At 45.2% G+C, this 23,035-nt stretch overlaps 1 protein-coding gene across 4 annotated transcripts in view; it reads left to right on the forward strand.

Annotated features, from left to right (window-relative positions):
• The window catches only part of DIXDC1 (DIX domain containing 1), a 226,577-nt gene that overhangs the window by 139,119 nt on the left and 64,423 nt on the right, over positions 1-23,035 (forward strand). The window lies entirely within an intron of this gene.

Below are 23,035 nucleotides of genomic sequence, written 5' to 3' on the forward strand. Positions count from 1 at the left end.
TTTCTGGTGTGATTCAGACACTATTGTAGCCAAATATATCAGCAGGGGTGCCAAGCAACTGGTATTGTTTAAAAGGAAATAAATATGGCAGCCTCCATATCCCTCTTGCTACAGTTGTCTTTAAAATAAAAAAAGAAAAGAAAAACATTAATTAAAAAGTTTTCTTGACAAAAGCCACCCTCCTGCTTCCTGCTTTTAACTGACGTTCTATTACCTGTGCCAGGGTGGCGGCGCAGCAGTTTTTTTTAAATTTAGTCTAGCGCTAGCTACATGATGCCCCCCTCCCTGCGGCGTCCGGCGCGTAGCTTCGATCGCCGCCGGCGCATACCCACGTAAGGAAATCCCGTTCTGAAAGGGATTTCCTTAAGGGCTTCCCCTGTTGCCATGACGACAATCACAATGACGTAGTCCCGATCCACCCCTCAGCGCTGCCTGGCACTGATTGGCCAGGCTGCGCAGGCGCATTGGCGGCGAGCGGGACCAACACTCAGCAAGCAAAGTGCTTGCTGCATGTTTTTAAAAAAAATAATGTGAAAATCGGCCCAGCGGGGCCTGAGCGGCGCCCTCCAGCGGTCATGGACAGCTCGTCCATGACCGCTGGAGGGCGCCTCTAAATGCTTATAAAAAGAGATTTAAAAAAAATGCTAAATCCTTATAAAAAGAGAGCTCGTCCATACCACTAAGAAGGTTAAATTAAAATGCATGCTATTATTATTATTATTATTAACATTATCATTTTTGCATAATTCTGAATCATTTATGTCTATAACTGTCCCTCAAATGAGCTTAAAAATTAATGTTGCAACTGTATTCAACTTACCTATCATAATCTAGGGCCAATTTGGTGGGAAATGGCGACCTACCATTGTGTTTTTGGAATGTGGGAGGAAACTCATGCAAATATGGAGTATACAACCTCCCTGCAAGTAAATTCTCATCTATTTTTCCAAACCTTCATCTTTTTGTTTTCCTTCTGCAAAATATCAGCATCCCTGGGGCAGTACAGTCCATTTGTGTTTCCCGCTAAGGGATCCCCATTGGTTCAGACTAATGAGAATCCTTACTTGCAATTTTGAATAAGCAGCAGATTTTTTGTCACTTTTTCCTGCATCATAGTTGCATTGCCACTCAACATAGCTTTATTAAGTCACCCTCCAAGTGTCAGTGTAATTTAAGAGTTAAGAAATGATTGTACTTCCCAATGAGTAATCTGCAGCAGATGGGAGCTGGAAGATGTATGTATGTAACTGCCAGGAATTCTGCTTTACATTCCACTTCCAATTTACAGGAAAACAGTGCCTTGTTAGAAGAAGCTCAGGGAATGCTGTCATATTATATATTAATCAGCAAGAGCACAGGGTAAGCTTCAGTGAAACTTCTGTCTGCATAGGTGGTATATAAGTTTTACAAAATGGCATTCTTCTTTTTATAAGCATTTAGTTGGGCACTACTACAGTATAAGGGCTCTTTTCCACTATGAAATGCGATCGCGATTGCGATTCCGATCGCGATCGCAATCGCGTTTCAATTTCCACCATGCGATTGCGATTGCGATTGAGCTACTATACTCATTATAGTACAGCTCAATCGCATACAAAACGCGGCAGAATGACGATTGCGATTTGACCAAAATCGCATCGCAATCGGATCGCACTAATGGAAATTGCTGCTGCAGTTTCCATTAGTTTAATGTACCTTGCGATTTGCGATTAGAAGCAAATCGCAAATCGCAGGGTAGTGGAAAAAGGCCCTAAAGCTCTAGAAAACATGTATTTTTTCATGTTCACAGTACTGCATTGTAAAGGATCATGTTTTTCTAACTCGCTGCATGCAGGCTTTGAATTAAAGCACACCTGAACTCAGAACTTCCTCTCTGCTCTAAAAGATAAGCAACAGCATAACAACCTTTAAAGAAAAACATTTTTTTGTTACAGCTGATACAAATCTGGCAATAAATCTGCAGTGTGTATACTTCCTGCTTTCATGGAAGCAGACATGCAGTTAACATCCTGTGTTTACCAATTAGCTGCTCTGCCCTGGCAGCTAGCTGACACAGCTGAGAGATCAACTTACACTGGTGATTAGTCACAAATGTGGGGGAATTGGACAAGCTAAACTCTCTAAATACATACAGGTTGCATTTCTCTCTGTTTACCTTCTGTCCTGAGCAAGAGTTCAGGTCCACTTTAAAGTCTAAGTCCAGTTTCCATTGCAGTTAACACTCATTATAATGCATGCGTTATGCAATGGACCACTGTGAACCCAGCCTAACATGCACTTTTATATTTGAAATATCCCTATTAAACTAGTGACGACTCGATAATATACAAAGGAGGCTGCTTAAGACAATGATATTAATATAATCCATTGCCTAAATAATCCATTGCAGTTTTCTTGACAGCAGTCTATGCTGACTTATCACAACCTTCTCTTTAGACCTGCTGCACACAACTCACTGCAGCATATCACTCTGTAGTGACAAAGAGGGCCAGAGATACCAGTGATTCCTACATGCTGGACCTCAGTAAAAGGCAGATAAAGCAGGTAACACACCTGAGGAAGGCAATGCCCGAAGCATATCACGTGCTTCTGTATGCTCTGTGTTGCTAAAAAAAGAGAGTTTCCTGTTGAGCCAAGTGTGTGCTGCCTCCAGTTTGTTGAAGCTGATTGGTGTGCAGGAGTGGTGTACCTGCAGGAGCCTGGCCCCGGCATCCAGGTCTGGAGCTATAGACCTGTAGTGGTGAGGACAGTGTACCTTGTTTGCTTTGGACTACTACCACCTATACACTCACTGACCTTGAGCATGACAGAAGATGGCATCTCTGGTACTCTTGATGAGGCTCTGGCGGTCACATTTGCCTACAAGGAGGAGGACATCGAGTGAATACTAAGCCAGGTCTCCTGTGAACCTCTGGAGGAGGAGGAGGAATCTGTGGTGGAACATAAGAAAAATTGCTGGTTTAACCTAAAGAAATTGGAAGCCTGCTACACTTCACACTAAAAAATACAGAGTTTGCTGTTGAGCCAAGTGTGTGTTGCCTCCAGTTTGTTGAAGCTGATTGGTGTGCAGTAGTGGTGTACCTGCAGGAGTCTGGCCACAACATCCAGGTCTGAAGCTATAGACCTGTAGTGGTGAGCAGGGCTGGATTTCTGGCAAGGCCACATAGGCCATGGCCTAGGGCACCAGAAAATTTGGGGGCGGCTCAGTGAGTGGCAGTAAAGCTGTTCTATGCAGCCATTTCTATCTACAAGGACAGCTTTAACCTTTGAACTCTCTGTCCTGTACTTGTGTTGTCCCTGCAAGACCTGTAAGCTTTATCCTGAAGGTATTCTTCAGCCTAACTCATGGTGACTCAATGGGTCCATCATTAACGAGATGGCAAACATAAAAGTTCTTAAGGAAAACATAATTTATAATCTATACGCGTATTACTGAAATGGTTATTGTCTGTGACTTCCAATGATGGAAAGTAAGTAGAATTCTCGGGCACATGGAGATAACAACCATACGTATAGTTGGCCTTGGGCGGTATAAAGTACAAATCCGGCCCTGAGGAGAGTGTACCTTGTGTGCTTTAGATAAACCAGGTAAAGAAACACTGAAAGAGGTCTGTGAGCATGGAGTGATTGTAGCAGGAATGCTTACCAAGTAACTTATCAATAAGGAAGCAATTGTAGCAGGAATGCTTACCAATCAGTTAATGAACAATATCTTAAGTGTGATTTTACATGGTAGGACATTCTTACCGCTGTGGCTTTGTTGTATGCTGAGCTGCTCTCTTTAGGCTTTAGTTCTGCTTGGAGTTTGTGGAAATGATGACCAGGAAGGCTTCATATTTATCATGTAGATTTCCTTTTGTAATTATAGCAGTCTGGTAGAATAACATTGAATATGCACATTGCATTTGATGCCTGGGGAAATACAGTTTGAATCTTGGCCTGATACATTAGCCTGTCATAATTATATAATTAGCCTTATCTTAAACAAAAAATGTAAAAAATGCTGCCTTATAACAAAAGAGTTTTTGCAAAGACTGAATTTAAAGTGGACGTGTACTGAGAAATTGTGAAAGCTGCCATTGATGACCTTGATCTAAAAATGCACCTGCCCTATTTTATTGATCTTCTGTACTAGAAGGACCATTATTGTGAAAAAAAAATATAAAATTTAAAATACATGTGTATGCAGGCATGTAAAATGTAAAATTGCACTATATTTTTCCTATATCGCTGTTTCGTACAGTAGGTTGTAAAACCTGACAGATCTGACCTGATTTGGACTGGTTTATCTTCTCATGGGAGACAGATTTTTCTTTATTTTTAATAGTACTTAGTAAACAGCAGTTGCTCAGTCCAACTGCCAAAAAAGTTTGCAAATTATTAAGGATTCATTTCTGGCCGACAACTTTGTTTAGACTCTTTCCACGGCGTGCTTTTGAAAAGAATACATGGAATACTGAGAATACCACATGAGGAGATGGACTAGTCCAAAACCTTTCAGATTATTTTTTTACTTACTGTAACAAGAGACATAGGGGAAAAGTAATTTATGAGCCATTTTTTTTTGGGGGGGGGGGGAGAGAAATGCATTTCCTATAAATGTGTACCCGTTTTTTTCTAATAGTGGTCCTTTAAGGCTACTTACACACCAGGACGTTGCGTTAGAGGGGACGTTAAGGTCGCATAACGTGCCCCTAACGCAACGCATGGTGGTGCGGGAGAGGACGTTAGAGTGAGCCGCGTTAGGCGGCTCTACCCGCATAAGGTCCACCAGAGTGGCGCTGATTGGCCGGCGGGACCTCGTGATGCGGAGTGAGACACTCCGCATCACGTGGTCCCGCCGGCCAATCAGCAGCCGCCAGTGCAGTGCATATTAAGTAGCCATGTGCGCGGCTACTGTAGCGGCATCTCCCCGACTCCTCTCGCCCCCCCACTGAGCATGTGCAAACAGTCTAACGCGGCTTAAGCCGCTCAGAACGCACAGTACGCTGCACTTTGCCTGAACGTGCAGCGTTACTGTGTAACGCAACGTGGGCAGTGTGAACAGCCGCATTGACTTTGTAGTGCTGTGCGGCGGGCTGCGTTACAGGCTGCACTAACGTGCACCTGTAACGTTCTGGTGTGAAAGAGCCCTAAGGCTACTTACACACCAAGACGTTGCGTTAGAGGGGACGTTATGGAGCCGTGTTAGGCGGCTCTATCCGCATAAGGTCTCCCAGGGTGGCGATGATTGGCCGGCGGGACCACGTGATGTGGAGCGAGACACACCGCATCACGTGGTCCCGCCGGCCAATCAGCGGCCGCCAGTGCAGTGCATATTAAAGAGACTCCGTCGCAAAAATTGCATCCTGTTTTTTATCATCCTACAAGTTCCAAAAGCTATTCTAATGTGTTCTAGCTAACTGCAGCACTTTCTACTATCACAGTCTCTGTAATAAATCAATGTATCTTTCCCCTGTCAGACTTGTCGGCCTGTGTCTGGAAGGCTGCCAAGTTCTTCAGTGTTGTGGTTCTGCTATGAACTCCCCCTTCCAGGCACCTCTATGCACACTGCCTGTGTATTATTTAGATTAGGGCAGCTTCTCTCTGCTCTCTTATCTTTTACAAGCTGGATAAATCGTCCTCTGAGCTGGCTGGGCTTTCACATACTGAGGAATTGCATAAGGGCAAAGCTGTTTGCAGGAAGAAAAGAGCAGCCTGAAACTTCAGTGCATGAGAGCTGCAGGGGGAAAGAAACACACAAATGATCTCTTGTGATTCAAAAGGAAGGCTGTATACAGCCTGCTTGTGTATGGATGTATTTTCTATGTGTGGACATACTGTACATCAACCTACTTCCTGTTATGGTGGCCATTTTGTTTGTTTATAAACAAACTTTTTAAAACTGTTTTTAACCACTTTTAATGCGGCGAGGAGCGGCGAAATTGTGACAGAGGCTAATAGGAGATGTCCCCTAACGCACTGGTATGTTTACTTTTGTGCGATTTTAACAATACAGATTCTCTTTAACCTCCTTAGCGGTAACCCCGTGCTGGACACGGGGTAAGCCGCCGGAGGGTGCCGCTCAGGCCCTGCTGGGCCGATTTTCATAAATTTTTTTTTGCTGGACGCAGCTAGCACTTTGCTAGCTGCGCCAGCACTCTGATCGCCGCCGGCCCCCGCCCGATCGCCGCTATCTGATGCGGCGCGCGGCCCCCCCAGAACCCGTGCGCTGCCTGGCCAATCAGTGCCAGGCAGCGCCGAGGGGTTCTTCGGGACTCCCAATGACGTCCCGACGTCGCTGACGTCGGTGACGTCATCCCGCCCCATCGCCATGGCGACGGGGGAAGCCCTCCAGGAAATCCCGTTCTTTGAACGGGATTTCCTGATCGCCTATCGCCGGAGGCGATCGGCGGGGCTGGGGGGATGCCGCTGAGCAGCGGCTATCATGTAGCGAGCCCTGGGCTCGCTACATGATTTAAAAAAAAAAAAAAAAAAAACTGCTGCGCTGCCCCCTGGCGGAATTTTTCATACCGCCAGGGGGGTTAAGTAGCCATGTGCGCAGCTACTGTGTGCAGCGTTACAGCCATGTGTGCAGCGTTACAGGCTGCACTAACATGCGCCTGTAACGTCCCTGTGTGGAAGCAGCCTCAAGGGATACTGAAGTGAGGAAACTCACTTCAGATAAATACATACCTATGTAGAGGGAATGTATTGTGAAACAGAGGCGCCAATGTGGAATAAAATTCAATTAAAACATAAAAGGGGGTGAGAAAGTGGTGGACTTACCTCCCCTCAGAAAACTTAGTAATCTGAGTCCATGCAAGAATAAACATTTATTTCATACTCCAAGAAAAAGTTCCTGCAAGGCGTTTTAATGGGTCGACATCCCACTTCATCAGGCAAAAATACAAATGTAGCGGACTTGATTCCGTCTGTTTAAGGCCAAAGCACCTCTGCCTATGTAGAGGGAAGGCTGTGGATATCATAGAGTGTTCCCGTTCTGCAGTCCGTCCCATTGTTTCTGTAATGTCCCTGAATGACGTTCTTCAACCTACTAGGTCGAGTAGTTATCCGCCACTCACTGGACCCCCTTGAGAACTACGCACATGCAAGTCCAGGCTTATGCCTGCGCAGTATGGATGCAGTCATCTTTGGAACTATTCATGGATGCAAGTAGTTCCAAAGGCTGCCCGAGGAGTGCCGAAGTCCTAGCAGAACAAGTAGCTTCAATGGGAACGGCGCAGGAAGACAGACTGAGGACCAGAAATGCTCTATGGCATCCAGAGCCTTCCCTCTACCTAGGTATGTAAGAAACCTAAAGCAGGTTTCCTCACTTCAGGTTTGCTTTAAAAGTACCTTCTGAGTCACAAACCCAGAATGAGTTTGAAGATCTGGAGTCCATATTGCTGATCTATACTTACGGTACATTAGCTGGATGTCTATTACAGGTGGGTGACTGAAATTGCTGAAAGCGGGAGAGGAGCATGATCTCAATTAGTATTTAATAAAACCAGGTCAGCAATGGCAGACTTCATAATCACCCAGTAAAGGTCCACTAAAAAATAGTTGCAGAAGTCACGTTTTAATGAAGTTTAGCTCCACTTTTGTGGAATGAGTATAAAAATATTTTCTTCAGAAAACATACCTGTACCGAGGGCCGGCCTTAGGTTTCACAGCGCCCTGAGCCACACCAGATGTTGGTGCCCCCCATTCATCCTTCTCGCACACACACACACATGCACGCACACACACACATGCACGCACACATTCACGCACACACACATGCACGCACACACATATACATGCACGCACACACACAGGCACCCGCACACACATGCACGCACGCACACACATGCACGCACGCACACACACATGCACGCACACACACATGCACGCACACACACACATGCACGCACACATTCACGCACACACACATGCACGCACACACACACATGCTCGCACACACATATACATGCACGCACACACACATGCACCCGCACACACATGCACACACACACATGCACGCACGCACACACACACACATGCACGCACACACACACACATGCATGCACGCACGCACACACACGCACGCACGCACACACACATGCACGCACACACACATGCACACACACACATGCATGCATGCACGCACACACGCATGTACGCAAACATGCACGCACACATTCACGCACACACACATGCACGCACACACACACACATGCTCGCACACATATATACATGCACGCACACACACATGCACCCGCACACACATGCACGCACACACACACATGCACGCACGCACACACATGCACGCACGCATACACACATGCACGCACACACACATGCACACACACACATGCACGCACACATTCACGCACACACACATGCACGCACACACACACATGCTCGCACACACATATACATGCACGCACACACACATGCACGCACACACACACATGCACGCACACACACACATGCACGCACGCACACACATGCACGCACGCACACACACATGCACGCACACACACATGCACACACACACGCACGCACACACACATGCACGCACACACACATGCACACACATGCATGCATGCACGCACACACGCATGTACGCAAACATGCACGCACACATTCATGCACACACACATGCACGCACACACACACACATGCTCGCACACACATATACATGCACGCACACACACATGCACCCGCACACACATGCACGCACACACACACATGCACGCACGCACACACATGCACGCACGCACGCACACACACATGCACGCACACACACATGCACACACACACATGCATGCATGCACGCACACACGCATGTACGCAAACATGCACGCACGAACACACACACGTGCATGCACACACACACACACATGCCCTTACACGCATGCATGCATGCACGCACACACACATGCACGCACACACACATGCATGCACACACATACACATGCACACACACACATACACATACACGCACACACACTCCGCATCACGTGGTCCCGCCGGCCAATCAGCGGCCGCCAGTGCAGTGCATATTAAGTAGCCATGTGCGCGGCTACTGTAGCGGCATCTCCCCGCCTCCTCTCCGCCCCCCACTGAGCATGTGCAAACAGTCTAACGCGGCTAAAGCCGCTAGAACGCACAGCATGCTGCACTTTCACTACAACGTGCAGCATTACATGTAACGCAATGTGGGCAGTGTGAACAGCCCACTTGTGTTACATTGCTGTGCGTTGGGGGAGCGTTACAGGCTGCACTAACGTGCGCCTGTAACGTCCCTGTGTGGAAGCAGCCTTAGTGTATATAGGCAGATCCCCCCTTTTGTGTATATATAGGCAGATCCCCCCCTTTAGTTTATATATAAGCACCCCTGACTGCCCCCCCCCCTTTCCCCAGCTGCTCCGGAGAAACCTGCATGCCCCACTGAAGCAGGCTGAGCCATCCAATCAGACGTAGCCTGTGAGCGAGGGATGGCACTACTGGCATGCATGGCTCACACATGCTCTACAAGAGGCAGCAGCAGATTCCTGGAGTCTTCGCCCCCATCACTGCAGCGGAACGTGGGGGGCGGAGGGGGAGCTACTCGCAGCAGACACAGATGGACTCGGAGCCCGCAGCCAGGTAAAAATGCGGCCACGGCCAGTCCAAAGTAGATGAATGCACGTGCGCCCCCTGGAAGCTGGCACCCTGAGCGACCACTCCGTTCGCCCAGGTCAAAGGCCGGTCATGACAGTACCTATTGTGAAGATAGCAACAGGCATTATAAACATTACTTACCTGTTCTTTTGCTTGTTCTCTTCTCAACTTCCACACCTTGTAGGTGCTATGAGGAGATATTTATTATAATAGATTCCCTGCAGCTGTGAAAGAAGCACTCCCTGCAAAGGGAAATAAGGATGGAAAGATTTGAAGTGGATTTGTAAACAATAAATGGACTGTTGTCATGTTTGCAAAGAAGCAAATTAAACATGTCTCTGAAACACTTCTGAAGCAGACTGCAGTAGGCTAAAATAGCTGAAGGCGAGGCCAGTTTTCCCACCAGACATGGTAGAGCTGTGGCTAGAGGTGGCTGATGTGGGAGAGGTGGCTGACATGTGCTGCCCCCTCTCCCCCCTCTCCCATGTGCTGCCTCTGCCTGCCCTCCAGTCAATACCTTTCCCATATAATAAATGTTGCCTCTGTCACCTCTGTCATTAATGCAGAGCTGGACAAGGAGTGATTTAAAGCCAATATAATGACCTGTTTCTGTCACTTTGTCCTCTCCTCTTCAATTCCCAAACCCATGCACTCTTCTTCACAGCCAAATCTTTCTGCTGGTCAGGAGCTCGCAGCTATATCGACTTAAATGCTCCCTGCACAGATCTACATTATCAATAGCAACAGTGAGAGCTTTGTTTATTATATGGGACAGGGGTTTGACAGGTGAGCAGACAACACTGGTTATATAGGGGAAGGGAGTCTGATAGGAGAATAACACTTGTTATTATAGGGTAGTAGTGGTTGAAGCAAACCTGAAGCGGAAAACATTTAAAAATATGTAATGAACTGTAGGTGTAGTACGGATAATGAATAGAACATTAGTAGCAAAGAAAAGTCTCTTATTTTTATTATCAGTTATATAGCTTTTTTTTATAACATTGTATCATTCTGTCATTTCGAACTATAAAACAAAGCAGTAAAACCTTATCTCAAGCTGTCTCTCACTGTTTCTTGGCTGTTTAAGTGCTTCAGAAAACAGGACTGTATTGGACCAAAGTTGGGTAAAAGAGCTCAGAGAAGCTCTTTTGCATAGATAACAACTGAAGTTTCTTAAAGAGAAGGGTACAGGCAAAATGAAAAAACTAAATCCACTTACCTGAGGCTTTCTTCCAGCCCCTGGCAGCCATCCTGTCCTCTCGCCGCAGCTCCGATGGCTCCCGGTGTCCTGTGCTGCAGAAGCCTACCTCGCCTTGTCGGCTTCTTGTGCGTTCCACCGCGCGGGTCACGTGGTCTGGCCGATGTCATCAGGATTGTACTGTGCAGGCGCAGAACTACTGCACCTGATGACGTCAGTCAGACCACGTGACCCGCGCGGTGGAACGCACAAGAAGCCGACAAGGCGAGGTAGGCTTCTGCAGCACAGGACACCGGGAGCCACCAGAGCTGCAGCGAGGGGACAGGATGGCTGCCAGGGGCTGAAGGAAGCCCCAGGTAAGTAGATTTTGGTTCTAGAGTTCCAGGTTTGAATAAAAGCCAGGATTCTGTCTGCATGGAGCTCAAAGTGTCCCGACTGCAGACTTTCTGCATGCAAATATAACTCGAGCTTTGGAGTGACGGTAGGGAGTCCAGTCACATGACCATTGCAGAGGCCGTGTAACCTGCATCTCACGATGTCCCTATACTAAAATGATTTCTGTCGCGAAGCACTCTGTAAAATTATAATAATAAACAAACTAGAGTTGTGTTGTTAAAGAGACAGAATGTGGATCGAGTAGAATTTATCTCATTGATTTTTGGTTGCAGGTAACATGGAGGGTGATGGTGATAAATAACATGGCCACCCTTGTTCTCTGTTCTGCTTATATTGATTATCAGTCTGAAAAGTGATTTATTCATAAAGTGCATGACCTCCATTCTCTGAATTCCCAGTTGTAGTTTGTTTGACTAAATCGGTAGTCTAATGAGTGAAATCAATAGGATACATCAGACAGAAAGCATAATGTAAAAACAAAGCATTATTCAGAAGTCTTGAATTTACTTTAGTTCTCAGCAGGGCACATGTTACCACACAAACACATTTACGTGTGTGTGTATAAATACACATCTTGCCTCAGGAAGTATGGATAAGGCGCAGTTCACACGATCAGAGCTCATGACTTCAAGGGACTCCGAGCACCTCTCATGGGCATGCCTTTAAGACTACCCCCAGTACTGCAAAGTACTTAAAGATGCTTTATGTAGCCTGTGCTCTCCTCTTTCATTTGATGCCCGAATCGCCGTTCTACACCAGTTTTCGTTCGATTTCAGTTTAAAAATCGCAGCTGCCATCTTGGCTATGTTATAACTTCCCGGTCACCCCTGTCTTCTCTGTTGGTGAAGTGCAACACTGAATTAAGCAGGAAGAGGAAGTGGCACGTATGGCCATTGCAAAAGGCTCCTCCAGAGGGGTCGGAGTACGACTTTGTTGGAAGTCATCTGGCTTAAAGGCATGCCCATGAGAGGTGCTCGGAGTCCCTTTCATTTAGTAAATAAGGGAGGGAGACACTGAGAGCCCGGTATAGTGTAGTATGTACTGGATTAGGTGGAGTGGAAAGGTAGTTGTAAGAATTATACTCACAAGTCTGGGTTACCGTCCAAGTAACCACTATGTAGGCAGGTGGGGAGAATTACACCTGTCCCCACTCAGGATTAAGAAGTCGCTCTCTGTAGTACGGAAGAAAGGAGCCAAATCACCTCCACAAGGGGTGGACTCAAAATGTAAACAAAGTTACACAGGCACCAGTAGTATAAAATATTGATAAAAGGTTTAAAAGGAGGGAGGCTGGTGGTGGACCTACCTCCCCAATGTAGACACAAGATAATGTTGATTTTTTTCAACAAAAATAATTTATTCAATTACCCCAAAAATTTGCAACGCGTTTCGCGGGCGCATCCCACTTTATCAGGCTAAAAATAGGAGTACACAACTTATGCCTTGGGTAAATCAGCTTAGCGCCTCTTTATTATGTCACCATAATATAAATGCATAAGGCTGGGTTTACACTGAATCAATTTCTCTCAGCTATAACACAATAGACAACTAATAAAAATGAATTTTCAATGTTTCCCTATAGGTCAGTTTACATCTATGCATTATAAAACAGATGTAAACCGACCCACAGGGGAACATGGAAAATTCCCTCTCATCAGATGTCTGTTGTGTTACACAGCTGAGAGCAACTGATTCAGTGTAAAGCCAGCCAATGCAATGCAGGACTCAGCTGATTGCACAAAAATCACGTTTTATAATACGGTAGGTGAAAATTGTGATTGGATCTCAGGGCGTTTTCAGTGGAAAAAGTGTCTTTCAGGGATGCCCTGTTCAACTCCAGTCTTCAAGGGCTGAGGTTCTCACACATTTTTGGCATAGCTCGAACTAATTGATGAAACTGAATAAGGAAAGGTGTGGTTCATCAAGTAGAACACATTTCTCCTTTTCTCCATCCTAGCCCTGGCAGGATATGGCCCTCAAGGGCTGGCGTTGGACATCTGTGCTAGAGGTAATTATATGTCAGGGATAGTGTTAACTACAGATTGGGAGATGGAAGAAGGTTTAGATAACAGGGAAGGGGTGAGTTGCAGGGTCGGCTATGTACAGGTGTTAGGGAGGGGTCTGCGGTTTTGGAAGAACGCCAAAACAAGAAATTCAGTTATCAGGAGATTATGATATTCAGATGAAATGATCCCTGGTTTATCAGCACTACTGATATACATATACTGATTCTGGAAAAAGCAGGACATTTGTCACCTCCTAAAGAGGTTTTCAGTAGTTGAGTGGTACTTTGAGCTCAAGTCAAATCTGCCAGACATTTTATTTAATCCCTTTGGTCAGATTTGGTGCAAAATGAAGCACTAGTAAAGAGAAGCCTAGTCAAATTCTCTCTGAATGAAAAAGTATTGCTTATATCTCAGTGAGCTAGCAGCATGGCTCTGAACTCAGCATTCCTAGTATGGAATATGGAGATCTAGAGTAGATTATTATAAATCCAGATAAAAAGTGACAGCCTGCCAGGTGGCACCCTTTGATGGAGCAGGAAGATGCTCTTATCTTGATAAGACTGCATCTCTTATTTAACAGCTTAAAAGGCCAAACAATTCATTAATTCTAGCAGGCAGCTGGGACCATTGACAAAAATTAATTAAAAGTAAATGTCTAGATTAACTCTTTGGAAGCTGGAGCACAACAGAATATTTATGTAATATGTTTCTTGCTTCTATAGGAGATAAAACAGTATACATTTTTATGCATACTTTTACACATTATTTGTGTGATTTGCATACAAGAAGGACCTTCCTAAACAGCTTTGTAGCGTTCATATTTCTCTCCAAACAAATTGCTGCATTTTCTGTACTTTTCAGGAACTGTGAACTGTTTCTCTGCTTTTTTTTTGCAGTCGTCTCTTTTTTATGTTGTTGACTGTGCTCCTCAGTCCACAGTCCCACTTCTCTAGTTGATAGGAAGAAGTCTGACTCAGGAATAATAGATAATATAATACATATGAAATTGTATTCATATTTTCTGCCCAATCACTGGCCATTCTGAAAACCAATAAGAAAATAACATTGTTTGACTTACTGCACTGATGCCATCACAGCTCTCAGACACGCCTCTCTGCTGCAACAACGTTTGCTCTGACAAACAAGGTGGTTTACTTGTGTGCATGAAATAGAGGTGCAAGAAAAAATGGGCGCCAGATGGAGATGATATAAGTGTAAATGATAATTACTGTTGTGAATTGGGCACCAAAATGGAAATAATATTTACAGTGGTAATGACAATAGTAAAATATAGGTGAATGTTAATGAATTTTTACTACAACTAAATCTAACTTTACTCTCACACAGAATCTCTCTCCCCCCCATGCCTGACCTTAAACCCCCCCCCCCTTCCTGATGCCTAACCCTAAGACCCCACTTCCTGATGCCTAACCCTAAGACCCCACTTCCTGACACCTAACCCTGAAACCCCCTTCCTGATACCTAACCCTAAGACCCCACTTCCTGACACCTAACCCTAAAAATCTCCATCCTAATGCCTAACCCTGAGATTTCCCTTCCTGACGTCTAACCCTAAAACCCCCTTACTGACGCCAAACCCTAAAACCCCACTTCCTGACGTCTAACCCTAAACCCACCCTTCCTGACACCTAACCCTTCCTGATGTCTAACCCTAAAACCCCCCTTCCTGAGGTCTAACCCAAAACCTCCCCTTCTTAACATTAATATTCTAATTTCTAATATAATATTTCTTATACTTTTTAAAAACAATACTGTACATTTCAAAACAATAATTTTCAAAAACTAAAAATTTCTAAATACGAAAAACACAAAATTATTCAAAGGTTTTAACTTTTTAATTTTCAAAACGCTTAAAATTTCAAAAACGATAACATTCTAATGTTTTCAAAACCATAACAATTTCGAAAACGATAACATTCTAATTTTCAAAATGATATTTATCGGGCGCACAAATCTCAGCTTTTGGCTCCCAATAGCCGATATCTGCATTAGCGCCTATGGTGGTGCTCAAATCATCCATTGGCTGCAGACACCCAAATTTCCTTCATTTTTATCTATTTCAAACTTTTTATTGAGTTTTAACATAGAAAAACAGAATATGGTATACAGCACTAGGCAAGGCATTCATCTAGACAATCACTCATGACTCACAGGTAAAAAATATGTCTGTTACAACATCACCTTAGATAGAGAAGACATGAGAGCTCATCACATATTATGAGAACTAAGGTTCCTTTCATATCGGAGCAAAGGGGTCGGGGCTCCAGGGCGAGATCCGCTCCTTGCCTCTGAGGGCCCTGTCTAGCAATAGTCTATGTCCCCCACCAACCCACCAGGCTGTGGGGGTTGACTGTAGAGATCTCCCCTACATTGGGGGGAAGAAAAGGAAGAGGAAAATAAATGGGAGAAAAAGAAGAAAGAAGATAGAAGAAGAGAAAAGAGGAAGGAGAGATGAGCCCCTCCTGTGCAGATGCTTGTAGAGTAAGTCTGCTTAGCTTAAGATTTTTACTGTTCAGTTACTACCAGTTATAGAAAGGTATGCCCTCCAAGGGCCCCATATTGCGTCCACTCTGGGTTGTCTATCCAGGAGAGTCCCCGCTAATTGTTCTTGAGTCATAATAGTAGAGATTCTATTTTTAACTTCCTCAAAAGGGACAAGTTGCTTTTTCCAGGCGATAGATTGTTTTGCTGCTACAAAGATAAATTGGAGAAGAGCCTCCTGATTTTTATTTAAGGAGCCTGTGCCGAAATGCAGCAATGCTGACCACGGATCTTTACGTACTTGGGTGTGGAACACAGCTTGTATTAGGCGATAAACCTTGGACCAGAAACGAGACAGCATAGAACAGGACCAAAAGGTGTGTAGCATATCTCCCCTGGACTGACAACCCCTAAAACACATCCCATCCCCTCCGACGTGTGCCAATCTAGATGGCACCCAGTACCATCTCATCATTACCTTCAGGGAGGCTTCTTTTAGGCCTAGGTTTATAAGAGGTGGGTGAGACTATTCCATGCATGCGACCATTCTTCTATAGGTCTAGAATTTTTCAAATCAAGCTCCCAACCTTTGACATATCCATGTACAAAGGTGGAGGCTGGGCTTATTAAACTTAGGTATAGCTTGCTTATTAGTCCATTCCCCTTGGTATCATGCAAACAAACATTTTCAAACAGTGATAAAGACACGTCTGTATTTATAGTATTTTTTAACAGTGAGTTAATCCACTGTCTCAGCTGTAGGTACCGGAAATACTCTGAACCTGGTATCTGGAATTTCTCTCGTAGAAAGTCCCAGTTGACGACCTTTGAGTCTTTTATCAAATGATAGACTATTAATAGATTTTTAGTAGTCCACCAGCGAAATGCTGCTGGGTCATCATGTGCCGGAGGGAAGAGGGGATTGTCAGTGATAGGCAATAGCGGAAGGAATAGGGATATCAGTTTCCGGGTATATTTAAAGGAGTCCCAAACCCGTAAGCAATGCATAAAGATGCAGCTTAGCAAGGGAGGCCGGGATTTGGGTGGGAGAGAATTGGGGACTCTACCGATAGAGGAGCAGCTAAGGCTATATCAAAGTATGTCCATTGTGGCATCTCAGGGCCTCTGTATAGTCCTACCATTGGGACGATTTGTGAGGCTTGATAATACGCTTGCAGGTCTGGAAAACCCAGGCCCCCTGAATATTTAGGTAAGTATAGGGAAGCTTTAGCTACTCTCGGTCTGGAGTTACCCCAAATAAATTTGTTAATTTTGAGCTGGAACAGTCTAAGAAAGTGTGGGGGAACCCAAACCGGGAGCAGTCTGAAGTGGTACAAAATTTTGGGCAATAACGTCATTTTGACAGAATGCACACGACCAAGCCAGGACAGGTGCATCTCAGACCAATTGGAGATATATTGGGTAATTTGTTTAGATAGTGCGTAGTAATTTGCCTGAAAAAGAGAATTATATCTTGAAGTTAGTTTGATACCCAGATAGGAGATCTGGTTGTTAACTGTCTGAAAGGGGACTTTGTTGATTAGCTCCATCCATTCGGGCTGAGCTAAGGTTATATTCATAAGGGAGGACTTATTTGGGTTAGTAGTAAGACCAGACACCTGTGCAAATTCGTCCATTATTTCCGTCAAGGCCGGGATAGAAGATTGTGGATTTGACAGAAACACTAGCATGTCATCCGCAAACAGATTAAGCTTGTGTTGAGTTCCTGCTATTTGAAAACCTTGAACTCTTTCTGTGTCTCTGATGATGCAAGCTAAGGGTTCCATAGCTATGATGAATAAGATTGGTGAGAGAGGACACCCCTGGCGGGTGCCTCTCTCAATTGCAAAACTGGGGGATGAGTAACCAGCATAATGAATTTTTGCTGTTGGGGAGGAATAGAGCGCTTGTAGCCAAGCTATAAAAGAGGACCCAAACCCCCAGTGTTTTAATACAAAATATAAATATTCCCATGAGAGCGTATCGAACGCCTTGTAAATATCAAGGCTTACACAAACACCCGGAATATTCCTATGATGTAGACTCTCAAATACTTGGATTGCTCTGTAGACTGCGTCTGGGGCTTGGCGCCCCGGAACGAAGTCCACTTGATCCTTGTGGATCAGTTGAGGGAGAAATTGATTAATCCGGGTAGCTAAAATTTTGCTAAGGAGTTTGATATCCACATTAAGCAGAGATATAGGGCGAAAATTGACTACCTCTATGGGCTCTATATCCGTTTTTGGTAGCATAGCTATATTAGCTTGAAGGGTGTCTTGGCCTGGGGGTTTGTTTTTGTTATATTCATTATACATTTGGGATAAAAGAGGGGCCACTAAGGGACCGAACTTTTTGTAGAAGAGAGGGGAGTAACCGTCTGAGCCTGGAGATTTTGTAGTTTTTAGTGATTTTATGGCCGCTAGAACTTCCTCGGGCGTGATATCGGCGTTTAGATATTCTATGTCTGTCGCTTGGGGGGGTGGGAGGTGTACTGAGGCAAAAAATGTTTCAAGGCGGGCTCTGTCAATTACTTTTTCTGACTTATATAGCTTCTGTAAGAAGCTATGGAAATATTGGACTACCTTACACGGGTTTGTGGTAGGGGTTGGGATTGGTCCTTTACTCGCAATGCAGGAGGCTTATATCTACGGTTTTTCATCGGTTTGCTAGCAGGGTATGAGGCTTATTGGCCCATCTATAGTAGACATTTTTCTGCCACCGGAGTTGTTTTTCAACTTCGTCGCTGAGTAAAGTATCTAATTGGGACCTTAGCCTATCTCTAGTAAGTCTAGAAGAGGCAGATGGGGAGGTCTTCCAGGCCTGCTCGGCTTCTTCGAACTGTTTAGTCAGGTCCGAGATTTTTTGGGATCTCTGTTTTTTAAGGTAGGAGGTGTAGCTAATTATTTTCCCTCTGACTGTCACCTTCAAAGCTTCCCAGAGAGATACTGTGGTGGTGACAGAGCCTCTATTGGTTTCCAAATAGTCAGTGAGAAATGAATGTATTTTTCCCAAACACTCTTGTTTAGTGAGCAAGGAGTCATTGGCCTCAATTCACTAAGCTTAACTCCTGTCTTTAATAACTCTTCTGAGCTGTTTTACAGTTATCACAATTATATCACCATTGTGATAACTGTAAAACAGCTCTGAAGAGACAGGAGTTAAGCTTAGTGAATTGAGGCCATTGAGTCTCCACTTAAAGTCCCTGCCTCTAGGAATCAAGGAGGACAAGTGGATTTGCACAGGGTCGTGGTCCGACCAAGTAACTGAAATAATTTTAGCTATAGTAACATTATCTAGGTATGGGGCTTGCATAAAGAAATGGTCGATTCTGCAGAAGCTCCCGTGAGGGTTTGAGTAGAAAGTGTAATCTCGTTTTAATGGGTTGAGTTCACGCCAGACATCTAGCAGGCCTCTGCCTCTGAATAAACGAGAAACTGTTTGTGATTGGGCCCGAGTATAAGGAAGGGGAGCTGCTGCAGAACCCGGTTTGGAAGCCTTGTCCATTTCTACATCCAAGGCCATATTAGTATCCCCGCATAGTATTATCACTCCCTCTCGGTGTTGGGATACAACTTGGAGGAGGTGTGACAAGAAACGATCTTGAAACTGGTTGGGGGCATAATATGCGACCAGAGTGACCTTAGAATCGTATAGAGTCCCTTTTAGCAATAGGTATCTCCCTGTTGGATCCGCGAGTGTGTGATCGCATTTGAAGGGGAGGACTCGCCTGAAAGCTATGGAAACTCCACGGACCTTCTCTCTAGCACAGGCATGGAAAGCCAGAGGGAAATGCCTACTTAGATATGAAGGTTGGCTTGTTCTGGAGAACCTCGTTTCCTGTAAGCATACAATATCTGTATGAGTGGATTTATAGTAGTGGAATGCTTTGCCTCTTTTGTGAGGCGCATTGAAGCCTTGTACATTGTGTGAAGTTATTTTCAATGTTGGGTCAGCCATATCTGGTTTCTAGAGAGAAATTTCTGGGAGTAGCAACCTCATAATCACATAGGTCCATTTGATCATAAGCAATGAGAACAATTGTGTGCACAGGAAGGGCTTAGGACAGAGGGGAGAAAGGGGAGAGAGAAATAAAAAGAGATGAGAAAAGAAAGAAAAAACAGTTGAGAACCTAAGGTCGTTCCGTCGTGTCTCTCCAACACAGGGAGACACGGCGGAGAGATGGCCTGACTCAGCCCGGGTCTGGGCAAATATGACCAGGCTTGGTGCTGGCACACAAGCGAACGACATCTTCGCTTGTCAGGGAGGAAATGAGCCCACCCCGGCTGCATGGCCGCACAAACTTCAAATACAACAGTAACATTATCCCACAAATATATGGCCGTAGGCCTTCATACTAAAAACGCTTTGCGATGAAAACTGAAATATAACCCGCCCACCTGTTTCAACCATCTGATACCACAGCAGAGACAATTATATGCGGCTTGCTCTAGAGGCACATTAAACAATGGTAGGCAGGATTAACATAAAGGCATGGAAGAGACATTGATTCATTATGTAAATGAGAGAGAGGTCCCATGTAAAAATATAGATAACGGAGTGCGTTCTTGAGGCCTCTAGTCAGGCGCTAGGCCTCGGTGTCTGGTAAGTTGCAAAAGGCTGCAGTTATACCGGATCAAAGATAATACTTAGCAAACAAAAAGAAGGCAAAGGATAATAAAAAAAAAGTTAGTTAGAAGTAAGGACTAGTACGGGTCCAGGGTCAGTATCGAGGAGGTGTCCGTGTCCGTTAGTGTAGGCAACTGCGCCTGCACAGTTCGGCAAAAGAGGTAGCCAAAGAAAAACAAGGAAAAACAACATGTCTCATCTGGGGTCTGAATGGGTGCTCGATGCTGGAGCTTCCTTGTCTCGATGCTTAGACTGGCGCTGGGACTTCGCTCTTTCCCACAAAGGCTGTGATCGGGGAGAACCGGAGCTACCGGGCGGGGAGGAAGCAGGCAGAGAGAGTTTTAGCCTTTCCAGCTTTCTTTGAGCCTCATCTGGGTTAGAGACCACGTGAACTCGGTTGTTATATGAAAACATCATTTTAAATGGGAAGCCCCAGCTGTATTTTATATTGTGTGCCTGGAGGATACGGATATAGGGCTTCATCTCTCTCCGTCTTTGGATTGTAGCAGGTGCGAGGTCCGCGAAAATTTGGTAGCGATGCCCCTGAAACTCCAGGTCCTCTTTTTCACGTGCCGCTTTTAAAATGGTTTCTTTGGACCTGTAGTATGTGAACTTGATTACAATGTCCCGGGGGAGGCCGTTAGGTTTAGCAGGGCCTAAGGCCCTGTGAATTCTATCGAACTCTAATCTGTCGATGGGCAAGCTGGGAACCAGCTCCTGGAACAGGGCGGTGGCTGTAGAAGTTAGATCAACTATACTCTCTGGTAGGCCTCTTACCCGCAGATTGCCTCTGCGGGCCCTATTTTCAAAATCTTCCATGCGTAGGTGAACAGCCTGGAGGTCTGTCCGGGTTGCCTCCTGGTCTTTCTCGTGTTCATCTAGCACAACATCGACTTTGTCCATGCGGCGCTCTTGCTCATTTGTTCTGGAGCCTAGGTCCCTTATCTCTTTAGAGAGGCGAGTGGCTAGTTTACTTGAGGCCTCCTCTAGCTCTCTCTGCAGGATCACCTGGAACATATCGAGGAGTGCCTGGTCTCTGGCTGTAAGCTGCTTAGGTGCTCTGGATCCTACCTCGTTTTGGCGACCTGTTGTCTGTGACACGCTGAGGCTGGTGGCCCTGCTTTCTCCATCAGATTCGCTGTCCGGGTGCTCCAGCTCTCTCTGCTGACTGGAGCCGGGCGTCATCTTGGATCTCCGTGCGCGCGTCTCCTGCCGTGAGGACTCGGCGGAATCCTCCTCTTGTCGGCCTTTTTTTCCTCCCATCTGGTACCGGGGCACTGCGGGGTCTTTTAGGCAGCAAGTGAGCTATGTTTGTGGGTGTGGGAGCAGTTGGAATTGCGCCGATGCAGCCGGGGAGTGCAGAACTCGCTTAGAGTGCGTCCATCACGAGCAGCCGCTAGCCATGCCCCCCCTGCATTTTTATCTAAACCGCTTTTTTAGCTTTGTCAGATATAAAGAATAAATACCGGTATATACAGGTACAGTACTGAATTACTAAATTCATAGATTATGGTAAAACACTACAATGGTACCCTTATCCTTCAAAGCAACCCTGTACTGGCTTGGTAACAAAAAGTTAGATACTTACCTAGGAAGAGGTAAGCCTCAGGATAGACCACATGCTTCCCACGTCCTCCTGACACCACCTCTGCTGCCCATGCCCCTCTAACAGTCCGCCGCTGCCCTTCATGAATGAGCGTAGCTGTACTGCACCCACTGTGCCTGCATAAAAGCATAGCCCAGCAGCTTTTGCTCCCTGCATGGACGCGGCTGTACTCAAGCAGGCGCAGTACGCCATGCACATATATAGCACAGACACACTCTTGTCAGTTATGTTTAGAGTGTCCAGGTGTGGCAATAGTGGGGTCGAGGAGGACATGAGAAACCTCTGGATTATCCAGAGGCTTCCCTCTACCTTGGTAAGCATCTAACTTTTTGTTTCCCAAGGCATTGCTACTACTATTTTAGTAAAATAAAAATTATAATTATTTTGTACCTTCATTTTAATGTTGGCTATTGCATAGGGGCTGGTAAAGGGCAGATTGACTATATCCAAATATAGTCCAAGCACTTCCACCGCCACAGAGGAGGAGCAAATATCCCAACACTGATCTATCTCAGAGACACATGTATTTGTCTAGTGAGTCTCTGCTGCAAGTGGAACAGTGATCCAATCTAACAATGTAATTGGCTGCACACAGCAGAAAACACTATACTATATAACGGACAAACCGCATAATAAAAGTTTTGAAAGGAATTTGCTTGTTTTTGTAGTTTTTTTGCTCCAGTTATTTGCTCTGGAATTGTAGGCATGCTCTGTGTTTGTTAACCCATAGATAGGGAAGGCCTTTGATTAGTCTGACACATAGTGGCAGAATGGTTAGCACTGGTCAAGGCTGAGTTTCAGTGCACCAGATGATCACATTCTTTCTTTAAAGGATTAAATACCCCTAAGCTTGGCACCCCATGGAGTGTAATGCGATTTCACTGTCTGATCATTATGGATGAAGTCAAGCTGATCTGACAGTTGTTATTCTCCACAACTCAATGGAGATTCATACATTACTCATCAGCATGTTGGAGAAAAGAATGTAAAACGTACATTGTAAAGAAGACTATGAATATTTAATTCCTGTCATAGTAAGTTGTTTTCTGCACATTACTGGAGAACACA

Source organism: Hyperolius riggenbachi, chromosome 6, assembly GCF_040937935.1.
Source record: "Hyperolius riggenbachi isolate aHypRig1 chromosome 6, aHypRig1.pri, whole genome shotgun sequence".
NCBI lineage: Eukaryota > Metazoa > Chordata > Amphibia > Anura > Hyperoliidae > Hyperolius > Hyperolius riggenbachi.